The 14485-nt window shown below is 40.9% G+C and overlaps 1 long non-coding RNA gene across 1 annotated transcript; it reads right to left on the minus strand.

Annotated features, from left to right (window-relative positions):
* Window positions 1–6982: 6982 nt before the first annotated feature.
* LOC135419572 (uncharacterized) lies at window positions 6983–14192 on the minus strand. The gene is made up of 3 exons (XR_010433047.1): window positions 13874–14192; window positions 9866–9929; window positions 6983–9089 (listed from the first exon to the last, which is right to left on the minus strand). It is a non-coding gene; the product is annotated as an uncharacterized LOC135419572 (long non-coding RNA).
* Window positions 14193–14485: the final 293 nt, after the last annotated feature.

Below are 14485 nucleotides of genomic sequence, written 5' to 3' on the forward strand. Positions count from 1 at the left end.
TAAGAACCATTCCCTAATTAAATTTTGTAATTCTTTCATATATTACAACTACAATATGATAACACAGAAGAAACCAAACAGCTAATTCAAAACTACGATGTGCATTTCTAAAGTATTAGATTGGCTAACTTTTAAAATCTGAGGATGGACTTTGCCTCTGTACAAGTCTGTAGGAATATATTTGTATTTTTGCCACCAACTTTAACAGAACTAGAATGATACCTGTGGAACTCATGGTCATGAATCATTTATGTACATTGAACTTAATCTAATAATTTCTTTGGTTTCAGTGGAATCAGTTCTGGATAGATAAAAGCATTCTGCATGCAGCATTTTCTACAGCTTAGAAACCTAATTTTTTGTTGCATTTTTTCTTTATTATAAGCTTATGCATACATGTACATAGAACCTGACACTAATCACCCTCACAGTAAAGTAAACTAGAAATAATTCCACTGCTATGCATACATTTACACCTGTAAAGGTGTAAAATCAGAGTGCTAAAGGACATATGCTCATTCACTCACTGGATAACACACATAATTTTGTTCATTTATAATATACATACTTCCAAACATATTCACATTAAAACACAGCAAGCCTTAAGGTCAAAATGTTGCCTTTTTGTTCACCCAAAGCCAGGGATGTTTGTGACACCCCAGGTCTGCCATGATGAATCAGTCACTTAAAACATCACTATAAAGTGAGAGCACGACTGCAGTGCCTTGCGAGGTGCAGGGCAACTGACAGTGACGTGAGAACACACCTCTCTTGTTCAGTTTTTTATCGTTATTACTTTAGCACTGACATCTGACCTCTTTAGCTGCTTGTGTGTAGTGAAGTGTTCCTGGCTCACACCTGGCATCGGTAATAAAGCACAGCATGCATAAATAATGAAGATATGTTTGTGAAACTTCACTAAGTGGCAACTGCCTGTGACAAAGATCCTGCTACCAGCACTTACTGCTGTAAAGGTTTGTTAATGGAGGCTGCTCAGCGGATGACAAAATGACCCAATTAAAGTTTATTCCAAATGACATCAGGGTCATAAAAGGAAACAAAAGAGGAGGAAATGGCTCTGATGGTTTGAAAATACATTGCAATGTATATTATTACATTTGCACTTTTTGCTATAACTTCATATTCACATAAAACAATACCTATTGAAAGCCAAGTTAATTAAAAAGGCGACTGTTGGCTAGACAGAAAAATGATGGCTTGTGACACTCTGCTGGACATGCTTTCCAGGAAAAGATCTAGTAAGAAAGCCTTTTGAGACTGGGATAGGAGAGACATTTCTCCTGTCAGATACTGGATCAGAGACTTTCCAGATGAGAAAAAGATTTCAAATTCAAGTAGTCAGTCCATTTGTAGGAAAAAGCTCTCACATATGCAGTAAAGTACTTCTAGTACAGGGTTTGTCGTATTCTGATTTATTCTGAAATTTCTAGATGAGGGCTGAAACTATGGGTCCCTGGAGGACTAGACATAGCCCAATTTACAGAAAAGTTATTTGCTCCTAAGTGCCCCTTCCACTGGAAAGGAGGAAATGTGTGTAAATGAAAGGAGACCGAGGTGCTCCAATGAGGAATCAGCAGACAATAAAGTGTCAGTGATTTTGAGCCACCTGCAGTTAATTTTCCATTGTTTCCAGTCATCACTCTGCATAGGGAAGGAGGAAAGACTATTTAACTGAATTTCTTTTGCATTGGGACTCCACCAACATCTTGTGATGTACCTAATGCACCAGTGGGGATGAGAGAAGCTGTGTGATGTTTTTTTCAGGCAAACGGAAGCAGCAAGGAGAATATGGGATCAGACCACAAGTATCACTTCTGTACATTTATCTGGGTAAAACAAAAATAGATCAGCTCAATTCTTTCTGAGAGACTGTGAGGCCAGTCTGGAAATCCTAGAAACACCCCTCACACAGTGCAAAATAAGAATATTTAAGGGCATTTTTAATTTAGGGCATTAATTTACGGACACTTTTAATCCTAGGAAGCCTAGGACACCAAGGCCACAGAGAAGCATCACTTTGAGTACATCAGCTTCATTTGATCGAATGAAATGCAGAGTCCTACGACTCAGAGAAAGGGTGCCAGAAATCTGCTCTGATTAATTCAGCTTCACTGTGACACTTTTCCCATGTTATAGTCAAGAAAAGCGATGAGTTCTTTGCAGTCCTGTTAGCATGTTTGAATAATTCACTGCTGCCCCAGCTCAGACATTCTGGTCCCCTGCTCTACTCATGTTTGATTTGTGGATAATTAAATTTTTTAGGAAAATTAATTTGCAAGAACTCGGGGTTTGTTTGATTGGTTTGGTGTTGGTTTTGGGTTTGAGTTTTTTATTTTTCACTACTACCTACTTGTAGCAAGTATTCAATTAACTGCCTTTCGTAGACAAGGAGCAACAACCTGTTTTCCCATACATGAGCACTTTACCAGCATAAAAACACATTGTTAAGGATGTAGCAACGGGTTGGTGGCTGCCTAAGCTGGAAACATTCAGAATTCTTGGGACTGTCTCTTGGGGTCACACTAAAACATATTTTGCCTATTAAAATACAGCTTCAAATTTGTAATTTCAGTTGTCACCAGAAAGAAAGGATGCTTAGGGAAGAGACCTGGGAAAACATTTGGTTGTGTTTTCTTGACGTAGTAACACATCTTTCAACAGCCTGTGGCTCAAAACATCCTGGGCCATAGGTTTCACATTTAATAGCCCTTGGTGAATTTTTTTTCTGTACTAACTGTGCCTGAGTTTTGAACCTACATAAATTTTTGGCACCTATTTTATGCCAGCACTAAAGCAAAATGAACACCAAGCCACAGACTGCTAGTTTAATAGAGAAACGCAATTTTCTCACAATGATTGGATGCTTTCCTTACGAAGTGTGATGCTAATTGGAATACAGTAATCTTCAGCCAGAAGATTTTGTTTTGGTAGAAATAATGATAAAACAAGTGGAGTCGTACTTGCCTTAATAAAAAGTCATCCTACCATTTCAATATGAAAATGGGAAATGACCCTCGTTAGCTAAATGAGTTTGAGAGAGAAATTGAGCAGTAACATTTTTGGACAATTAGTCTCCACTATGCTGCTTTTCTTAGTAAAGGAATTTATTTGCTTTCCACCCCAGCTCCTTTCTGATGTTTCTTGGCATGTGTTATTTTATTGTGAAGGAAGATCCTTCTCACATTCCAGGAATAAATGTGTGTCCTTGTAAAATCTACAAGATTAAGAAGTTTGCCTTAAGGCAATGATTCCTACCTTAGCAAAATATAATGCATACCTGCGTATCAATTCTTCCTGTCCTCTTCAAAACTGGAGGTAAATGTTTTTTTCCATTTACATTTGTGCAATATTTTTAGCACATATGTTCTCAGTTTTGTCTGTTGTTTGGCAACAGAAAAAGAAAGCCCATTACTGCATAATTCCATACTTTGTAATCCCAGCATCCTCAATGGGCTCTTATGAGATCACATCTTGGGAAGGAGACATACAAGAAAGCAGACCACAGGCAGTTCAGCAGTGCTGCTTCTGTCTCCCAGCTCCTGCTGCAAGAGTCATCCTGCAGACTGTAGTGTAACTGCTAATGCACCGAAAGCAGAGCATGTGATCAAATCCTCTCCCAAAAATAGGTCCTCAGTAAGCAGTCATCTTTCCTCATCTCCGCTGTGTCAGTGTCGAACCAATGTGATTAGGTAGGGAGGACACTGATGTAGTACAGTAACAACAACCTTTTGGAAGGAAAGCAAACTATCAGCCCTAGTTGCTTGTCCTCTTTTCAGTAGTGCAGTGGTATTTTTCCGGTGCGTGAGAGCTCTTAGCCTCAGCCTTCTGACAAAATTTCTATTGTAGCTAATTATATTCTCCTTATCTACAAACCTCCCATGCTTCATCTAGCTTGAGTGGAACTTTTCCAACTGAATGTTTTTTCAATGGAAAACTGCTGTTTGATTGAAAACAAAGCTCTTCTGAGAAAGTGTCAACTTCAACAAAACCTGAAAAACAATTACAACTTTTCAGTAAGGTTAAAATACCCTGCATTAACCTTTTCAGAACAGTGACTCCATTTTTCATTTTGAAATTACTCCTTCAGATTGTATTATATTTTAAATAGAGATTAAAGACTGGGGCTTAAGATGAAATTGTTTTGAAAATTTCACTTAAAGTGATTTGATTCTATTTTGCTCAAGAAGCCAAATAAATCTTGAAATCCTGAAATTTCCTTTGAAAGGGAAATTTTGTATCCTTTGCAACTATGCTCGTTTGCTTTTGGTTCCATGCTATGGTGCATCTCTACTATCCTCATTAAGGAAATTGATGCATATTATCCACATAGGATTTGTATTTCAGTCATGGTGACTGTAGCTGACTAAATTCTTCTTTCTCCCATTGCCCTGAAGTCTTATGCTGACCTTGTGTATTAACATGTGTAAGAGCTCTGATTGCTTGCTCTTACAAGTGAACTGCTGCTAACTTTTAAAAAATTTCATATATCACAGCCTGAACAGTGTGTCACTGAAAACCAGTCACATATTTCTGCTTTACATATACTCAAGAAAAAGAGAAAGAAATCAACACGTTCTAAGGAAAAAAACTCCTGAAATGTTCACAGCTGGACATACTCCACAGAAAATGTCTGGTTCCTCCACTTAGTTCACATTTCCCATACAGCTTCAGCTGCTGGAGTGAGTACCATGTATTAAACAGAGCAAGGCAAAGGGAGGCTCCAAAACATGACAATTTACAAGCTATTGAGAACTTCTGGAATTGCATGTGAAAGCAACAGAGAGCACAAAGTTACCTATGTTGCTATTGTAGCGGTGTAATTAGAAGATGGTGCCGAACATCCTTATTAGAATTTTCTTCTGGATGGTCCTTTAGGGTATAGACAAATGGAAGAAGTTAATGTCAAGAGAGTGGTCTTTTGGTGACAATTCAGGCTGAACATCAGGCAACACAACTTCTACTGTTGTCTACCTTATAATGTAAGGAACAGCTCTTACGTCCTTGCACCTCTGAAAATATGTCCCATGGATTTTGCTCATCAATTGTCACTGGAAAAGAATGATCTTAATATGTGACCTCAATATCATCTGAAATGCCATGGAAAGAACAATGCTAAAGTATTTTATAGAATTGTCATGAAGTTAGTTCAGTAGGTGATGTTTGCAAACATGTATCATTCATAGATTCTCACCAGCCAAGGATCCTTCCTTGAATCCAGATTTAGAAGTACATATTTTGCTTTAAACTAATCAGATCAGTCTACTTCTAGTTGCTGTAGTGGTCTGATTACAAGATGGAGTCTGACTACAAGATGAAGTCTGCTTTCCCATTATCTTGAGCGTGGAGTTAAAAAGCCTTGATGCCACTGCTAGGCTGCTGCAGGAGCCGAGCTACTTGCAAAAGCTCCAGGAGGTACCTAGCAAGCCAGCAGAGGCAGGCAGACTAGCAAAAAAAGATAAAAAGTTGTTACAATCAAAAAATGCAGGAAGGACTTACCCTCCCACATAAGGTATGCCAGGCTGATCTTGCCTGGAGACTAGGGAATCAGCCAATGGACACTCAGGGCCCATTTGGGTACCAGGTGACCTTTGCTGGGATACTGGTGAACTGGTGTAGTGGACTGATTACAAGATGGAGTCTGATTACAACACTGGTTCTTGCTTGAATATTAGTTTATGAGATTTAGGAGCATCACAATGACACTGGAATTGTTATGATCCATCAAAGAAAGTATCCATAAAGTTGTAGTACATAAACATAGGTGCAGGCATTAGAAAATATTTGCAGAAGACAGAAAACCCAAGTCCTAACTCAGACTTCATTAACTGCCTTATCTAAGTTCATGCCAGTTAGTGGAACTCTCATACATCTGGCTGATGCATAAACTGCATCAGACAGAAACGCCGTATCTGCATTTGTTATCCAACATAGTTATCCAAGCAGCTTCCTAGATGCTTGGAGTTGATGAAAGCTATAGCATCTTAATATGACTTATCACAGCTCCTTGTAACAGGGGTAAGAGAACTGAGGTCACCAACACTGGTAACGAATGCTCTGACAGAATCAAGCCTTAACAGAGAACATTTACCAAATTTACCAAAGCAAAATCATTTTTGTGAAAATACGTCTGGTTTGATACATCCTAATTAAATCACAGGTGTGGTTCGGATGGAGAGCTGCCTGCCAGAAAAAAATCCTCTTAGAAATTCAAGTGACCTAGTCTCCCAAAGGCAATGACAGGATTCCTGAAGTTTTTCAGTTCTTTGCCTTACTAGCCTTCCACTATAAATGGACATCTCAGTAACTGATATCTTGCAGGGGACTTCTGAAACTTGCTGCTTTTTCAGTTGTGTGGTCTGATGCTGCCAGCTTCCTTAAACAAGCGGGAAATACGTAATGCTGGACTAAGTTTGACTATTTTTGAAGAATGTGAAAGAATACAAACCCATACCCCACTCAAGGCAATCAGTTTTGCTAGTAAATCTAATGATTTTCTGAATATTTTATTGAAAAAAATCTGATTAAATCTTCTTATGGTTCATAGTTATTTTCTAATAGAATTTTGTCAAGTGCTCCACCTGGAAACTCTGCTACCAGCCCTTCAGCCTGAACTCAGATAATGCTCTAGGAGACTTTACTAAATTGCTTCAGATAACATGTTCAGCAATGCACAGCCCAAAATTAGGTTCTCTATGAAACTAATTCATATTAAATGGTTGTTTGAATACCAAATGAAAAAGTAATTCTTCCTCTTCCTTCCCCCCTCAGATTTTCTCATGCACAATTGAAATTTCACTGAGGCCAAATTATCTTGGTGATATATGGTGGGGAGGGGGATAGTTCTTTCATCTGATTTGCTCTTCATGTGTAAATGTGTAATTACTAATCAAAAATGGACTTGGATAGAAGGAAAGATTTCTTTATTCAAACAGAATCATAAAGTAGCACATTTCCAGAGGAACTAAAAATATGCAAGTCATGACAAAGTATTTATTGCATAATAATGCGATGTCAACAACACAGAATAATCATGTTTGCAGGTGGGAGCTTTACATACATTATACAGCAAAGGTTTTACTATTGAAATGGAAATATAAATCAAGTAGGATGCATTTCTAGAAAATAAAGCATTATTCATTCACATACTAATATCCACCTTATGATCTCTCTCCTGGACTGACTAATGAAAAAGGAAAAATTCAGTGTTTAGAATTAAATCTGATGTAGATGACATTTAAGGTCATGAAAGGCAATCTTAGTTGTACTGAAATCTTTTAATCTTATTTGCAGATTATTCCATCAGTGGCTCCCTGGAGCTGCAAAAGGATTTTATTCTCATATCTTTATTATTTAATTGAATGTTGAAAGTGTACCATATTGTAAATTGCTCTTAATTTAAAAGAGTACTTTCTTGTCTGAACATCATCACATTTGGAGAGCTATAGGAGAACTGACTCAGAAATATACCTGGGTAAATTCAGTAGTGGCATGCAAAGTGGTTGGATGTAATTAGGTAAGGAAATGACTATAGGGGGTGAAGTACATAATCATACTTAATTGCAATTCAACAGATGTTCAAAATTACTGTAACTTACACTGATCTGATGTAACAGCCAAATTTGATTCTATATTATATCAGGATGCAAGTTCTATTGAAATCGGCAGGTCCACATAATTAGGGGTATCAGACTACTGACTTCTAGAGGCAGGAATATATTTGGCCCTGTGCAAACTCAGAGTTTGCCTTCACTATCCAGCAAGCCTAAGGCTGAGCTCTTGTCTTCACTGGCCTGGGCAAAAAGTTTTCTCAGCATAGTTTTATCAACAAAGTCAAAACCTTTTTCTTGCTGTTTTTTGTTCTTACCCCTGTTCACCTGAAGGTATGATCCATGCATCCTGCATTAGGATGAAATGCATCTCTCCCTCAAATTACAGAAAGAACCAACAATGTGAGTAGTTTTATCTTGCATGCTTGATGCAAAAAGGGAAAATGCCACCACAAAGAAAATCTAAACCTGGTTTCTAATAAATGTTGTACACAGGCTAGTCAATCTGTGTCAAAATGCTTTACATGTGGATTTGAAGATGTTTTGGAAAGATGACACAGAGTATGGGACAAACTGTCAACCAGTGACAGCAGAACTTCAGTAACGAGGCTAAGGATGGGCAAACTCCATACTTCAGTGATCAACCATGGTAGAAGACCCCTGAGTAGTTATTTTAGTCATCTGATACCTAGCTTTCCCAGCAGACCCTGTTTCCTGGTCTGGTCCCCACAAGGTAGAAAAAGCCAGTGGAGAAACCACACTGTGCATGTCCATTGATGCTGCATTACCTGGAAGCCAGGCAAAGCTGCAGGAGTCTTTGACACTAGTAGCAGCATCTGCGGGGTCCCTGGGTAAGGCCAGGGAGGTGAGGCCACCTCTCCCTGAAACCACTGTCATTACATCTGCAAAGGAGCATAGAACAGTTTTCCCTCACTATCTACTTCTACATGTTTCTTGTAGGACAATTCAATTCATTTATTTCCTGGCCAGTGCAGAGCTATCTCTGGTAGGTATTTACACAGCAACAATCGAAAACCACTTGTGCATAGGTATTTATAGAGCACCAATCACAGGCAGTTGTACCTAATGACTGATATTAGCACGATGTGTCAAATACAAAATCTTTCTCTGAAAACAGCAGGGTCCAAACAACTCAGCTAATGAAACAGGCAACGAAGAACACATATGTGGCACCACCTCGTGTATCCTATTTTTGACCGTTAAAATAAATTATATGGATCTCAAGTACATGAAAATAACACAACAAGACTACCTAACTCACCTGCATGTCAATGTCTTCCAGCAAAGCTTTCAAGAGGTTTTTTTTTTTTTTCTCAAAAGCAAACCCTTTGCATAAATCAGCTCTTTGGTGATAAACTAAGAGGACAGCTGCTAGCACTCTGTGCCGAGGAGAAAAGCAGTCGAGCTCTTCCTTTCCTGACAGGAGTGCCTGGCTTCGCAGCATGGCACTGTCCATACTCAGGCAATGTCCACCTTGGAACATGAATTAATTTCCAGTACCTGCAAGGTAAGTGAGTGTTAGTCCCATTCTGTGATCTGGGCGATGGTGAAGCTCAGTAACCAGACTCGTGTTGCAGTTAAATGCTAAGCCCCATGTTGCAGGCAGGATTTGACACACAGAAAGACAGACTTGTAGGGCAGCACCATCATCACAGCAGTCCCTCCTGCCCCTGTGCAGCTTCCCTCTCCCTTTTCTAGTCTCCTGCACAATTAAATAAAATGAAGGTTATTTCAAAGAGAGAAACTTTCACTGGGTTATACAGGGCTGATATTACTCTCTCATGGAAGGAGAGACAGGAAAGCAGATGAGAGGAAGCACTAGAGATACACAGATGTAACTCACACTTGCCAGAGAACAGAGAGACATACAAATTGTCATGCTGGCACAGGACAGTTGTCTGGCTTACTTGTTATCCGTGGCATTGGCCTGTACCAGGTGCTTTAGAGAAATATCAGAAACACTACTGACATTGACTGTAAAATTACCTGCCCATCATGGAAATTTTTTTCTAACCACAAGCAATCAGTGGTTGGTCTCAACCTTCTGGTTCAACTCCCCTGTGTTTGTGTATATCTCTGTTCCTCTCTAGTATGAAATGTAAACCTAATACATTAAGTATTTGTAAAATTATCAGAAGCCTACCTAATGGATTGAATTCATTGTTCTCATTAATTTAATACAGTATTTGAGTCAGATTATACATTTGGAAAATGTTCTTGTAACACAAGATATAGATGTATTTATTTGCTTTAAGGGCACACAAAAATAAATATACCTGAGTAAGAAATCTCCTACTGTGGGGAAAGGTGGATCTTTCAACCAGAGATATTCCTCTGCACCTGAGAGGGAAAACACAGGATAACTACTGTCATGCACAGATGCTGCAATCAACTGCATAGATTGTTAAGATAACCATTTTTGCAAAGAAGTGTGCATGGCTGGGTGTTACTTTAAAATCAAACTCTGTGTGCAGGGAGAGAAGAGAGGTGTGCAAGTATAGTTTTCAGATTTATATGGATATATCTGTACAGTTCTGCATGTGACTATTAAATACATATATCTGACTCAGTGATCTTACAGGTCTTTTTCAACCCAAATGATTCTATGTTTCTATATATGCGCATGCGTTCACTTGCACACATACAAAAGCTGGTGCATCCAGGAAACAGGTTCCAAACTGGGAAACAAAACTCTTCCTTTATTCTCACAGAGAGGGGCAAGAACAGATTCTGCAAGATCATTTCTGTCAGCAGATGGAGGAAGGCAGAGTGATTAACTGATCAGTTGATTTTGATCACAGTAATGGCAGAAAGTTTGCTATTGTGGCCAAAAATCACGAATTGGGAGCATTATTGCACTCTTTTAAGTAAGTCTTTGCAACCCAAAGGTGATACTTTATAGATTTTATCTGAGTCCCTCCCCCTACAACTATTTCACCACTGTATACCTTTCAGTGCTGAAAAAAAAGAAAAAAAGAAGACAAAAGGTCAGGTGACATTAGCAAAGGAATCAAATACACATACTTGAAAAGGTATGCTGTTGCATGGCCATTATAAGCACTTCAAACTAAAGCATGTGCCTTTACATATAAAATATATATGCAACTTATATACAATATTATGACTCACTATCAGCTGCTGGGAATCTTAGAAAGCAAAGCAGGATAGAATTATATTTTTTTCTTTCATTTTATTAATGGCACAGTCAAAGAGAGCAACACTGCTATATCAGAAATTAGCCTTTGTGCCTTTATGCCTAGAAACTTTCCAAACTGATGTTTCATTCTACATTCAAAGAAGAGTGGTTTTATATAGGATCCAAAGGTTTGATATACCAAAATCCTCCAAAATCTTGTCCTATTACTTAGTTTCATGCTTTTTTTTCAGAATCTAACCTTGCATAACTCTTTATGTAAAATAAGGGCTGTAATTTTTCAGTTCCTAACTTCTGTGAACTCAGAGCTAACATTTCCGAAACAATTCTTTTCTCCCCACAGTCACGCACTGGCCTCTTCTCTCTCTGTCCATGTAATCTCCCTTCCCATCATCTCTGTTTCACCTTTTTGCCCTCACCACCATTCTCTTACTACTCAAGTGGCTCAGTCTCTTATCTGTTTTCCCAAACTGGTCTTTTTCTGCCTTTTTAATAGTGCTTCTTTACCAAGTATTCATTATAGGCTGCACTTTTTGTTCTTCCTCCTGATCTCTACACATCTCCAGATGATTCTAACTCAAGCCAGGCAATGTGAACTAACATGTATCCTCTGAAAGCAAAACATATTTCATCATATTACTTGCTTTATGAAAATTCACAAGTTATGGAAAAAGTAAAATGCCAGAAAGTTTTTCACAGATCCCTCTGGCCAATAGAGTATTACAAAAAGATTCAAACCCGGCAGAAACCCCAACCTCAAAAAGCCTTAACACATACTTTCTCCTGTTTCTGCAGCGTGACATAATGGTTTACATTGAAAGGCGAACATACTTATCTTGAGATTTAATGGTCTTCGTCAGCATGGACTTCAGAATTTAAATGTTTCCATGCTCCCTTATCTAACACTTTATTCTTTCTCACATTCTTGTTATTCATATGGGTGTGCAGTCTGAGTGGGCTAGCCAAAATCACTTATGGAAATGTATGCTGCCTGGTTTTCAAAAAGATTGTATTTCAGCTATCCTTATTTCAGATCACAACACATGGGCTATCATTTAAAACTTGCAAATACTCAGAGAAAGAGGGACAACTCAGCTTCGGTAGTAAAGGTGGTATCTCTAGCACAGGCTGCATAAATATTACATATGAGTGTGAAAACACACACAGGATTTTGCAAAATATCTAAGCATTTTGAAAAGCCCTTGCATTTGAAAATATCAGACGTTCTTTCTAAAGGGAAGCTAGGGTGACACAGAGAGAAGCTGTTTCCTAATCAGGTGCTGCCTGTACCCAAGCAGGGTAATCTAATTTGCAAGTAGGTGACCTATATGTCTGGACATAGCTGATTATTTATTCAACTAATCAAATTATATTGTGTCATTTGACAGTAGGATGTACACAGTGCTGACACGATGTTATTTTTTGTCACCAGATAAGGGGAATTGATTCTAATCTATATTACTTTTGTTAGTCATCAACTCTTACACCTAGACCTGCCAAGGGAAGCATGAATGCATTTTGTGAAGTTCAATAGCACACATATCATTAGGTCATAGCAAAGATATGCATTGTTGAAAAAAAAAAAAAAGCCAACCAAAACCGAAAAAAGCAGTGTTCATCATTATTTGATCAACTTTTTCTACATGCCAGTACTGTAAGAGTGAAAGCACCCTTCCTTCCCTCTCCCACCAGCCACTGTGATGATGCAATTGCCCATTTCTACTACTTCATTTTTGTCCTTGTCATCATCTGGTTTTACAAAGAGACCACTGCAGATTAAACTGTGTCTGCTGAGAAACCTTGCCTCTTGCTGTCCCTAAAAGCATTGAAATCTTAAGAATACCCTCTGTTCACCTGTGTGGACTTGTGATGTCCATTTTATAATTAATTTCAAGCCACATGTCATAACCTGGGCAAAAGACTGGTGCTTTTTTTTTTTAATTTTGATTGACTGATTTCATTCTCTAACAGTATCTAGTGTAAAGGTTAGTGAACAATTCTAATATCTGCTTGGCCTGGGGGACTCGTCAAAGAGGGGTCTGTGTGCGCTAATGAGGAGCAGCAACTGAGGCCTCAGCAGATCTCGATATTTCTCCCATCCTTCCCCTGCCCTGTTTACTTTTTTCCATAACCCCGCAGGTTATTTCAGTGGGGAGGAGGAGCAGAGAGAGAGGGTGCTGAGGACTTAGCGGGAAGGAGAAAAGTTTTTAAAATATGTAATTATGAGCCTCTCATGGAGCAAGCGGAGCAGCCTACTGTGTGGAGTGGTTGGGAGCGCGACGACAGTAATTGTTGCCGCTGTTGCTCCCACGGGCGGAGGGCTCCGGCCCCGATGCGGGCAGGAGCGGGGGCTGAGGAGCTGCAGTAGTGTTGAAGTCGCCGAGTCTCACGGCTGCTACCTCCTCGACCTTCCCCGAGCCACAGCCGCGGGTGAAAGCTCCCCGTGGGAGCTTTCATCCTGGGAAAGGCCCGTGGGGGAGCGGCGGCCCCGCGGCTGCCCGGGCTGCAGGGGATAGAGGGAGACAGGGCGAAATCTGCTGGCTCGGGCGAAGTTGGCGGCAGCGCAGCGGGGCCCCGGGGGTGTCGCAGCCCCTGAGCGGCACCGGGCGTCCCCGGAGGAGCGTATGGCGGGCAGGGGCCGCTCCGCCGCACGCGTGTCCGCGAAGGGCGGGCGGGCACAGCCTCCGCCGCGCCGCTCCGGCGGTGCCGGGCAGCGCCCGCGCCTCGGCGGCGGCGGGTCCCGGCACGGTCCGAGCTGGCACGGCCCAGCCCGGCCCGGCTCGCTTCGGCTCTCTGGGGCTCGGCCCCGGTTATCCCCCGCGGGGGCAGGTCCGGCTCGTCCCCCGGCGCGGCTGCCTCTTGCCGAGGTCTGCCCGGCGCTGCACCCCCCCGCCCTGCCCCGTTTCCTCCAAAGGGTGCCCGCGGTAGGGAGCGCCTTCCCCCCGGAGCCGTGCTCCCTTGGGGCGCTGGACGGATTGAATGCAACTTCAGCCGCCGTGGCCGCTTCCATCGCTGTCCTGCCTTCCCTCCCCCCGCCTCCCGTTCTCGCCTGAAAAGAGCAAACTTGCGTTGAAATGGCACCTCGGCTCGTGCGCCAGCCTAACCAGCCCATTAAATATGATCAACGTACCGTTTGCATGGATTGAAACCTTTCCCAGTCCTGATTGCTCCAAAGGGGAATCACGTCCTACCTCCCACCTTCCCCAATCTTCATTCTCCCAGTGTACACACTCTTGTAATTACTAGTGATTGTGCTAATGCAACCCTGAGCAAAAGCATGCTGGTACTATGGAGAGGGAAGGCGAAGAAAATACCGTTAGTGTAGGGCAATATAGATGTGGATTATGCTTTTTCCTTTCTACCTAGACATAGGATAATATATATCCTATAGATACTGCATGTTAAGCATCGACCCAAACATCAGTGGCTCGTTTACTAGCCTTTTTCTTTTTTTCCCGTGGGGCTTCTTTTTTTTGCCTTTTTTTTTTCTTTTTCATTTTTGCTTTTTCTTTACCGGATCACCAGGTGATCTGAAAAGAAATGATGGATCGCTTCGTGGACCTGCGAAAGGAGAGAAAGTGAGAAGACGACTTGTTAGTCCTGACTCTAACCAAGGACAATGCTGTCTGATCCCACTCCTGCCGTGATTGCTTCTTACATAACTCTCTGTATTCACCGCAGACCGCTTTGCTCGGGGGCGAAAGGGGGGCACCCCAGTGTAATATCACGTCGGGCCTTCTCC

This window comes from Pseudopipra pipra, chromosome 1 (genome assembly GCF_036250125.1).
Source record: "Pseudopipra pipra isolate bDixPip1 chromosome 1, bDixPip1.hap1, whole genome shotgun sequence".
Taxonomy (NCBI): Eukaryota; Metazoa; Chordata; class Aves; order Passeriformes; family Pipridae; genus Pseudopipra; species Pseudopipra pipra.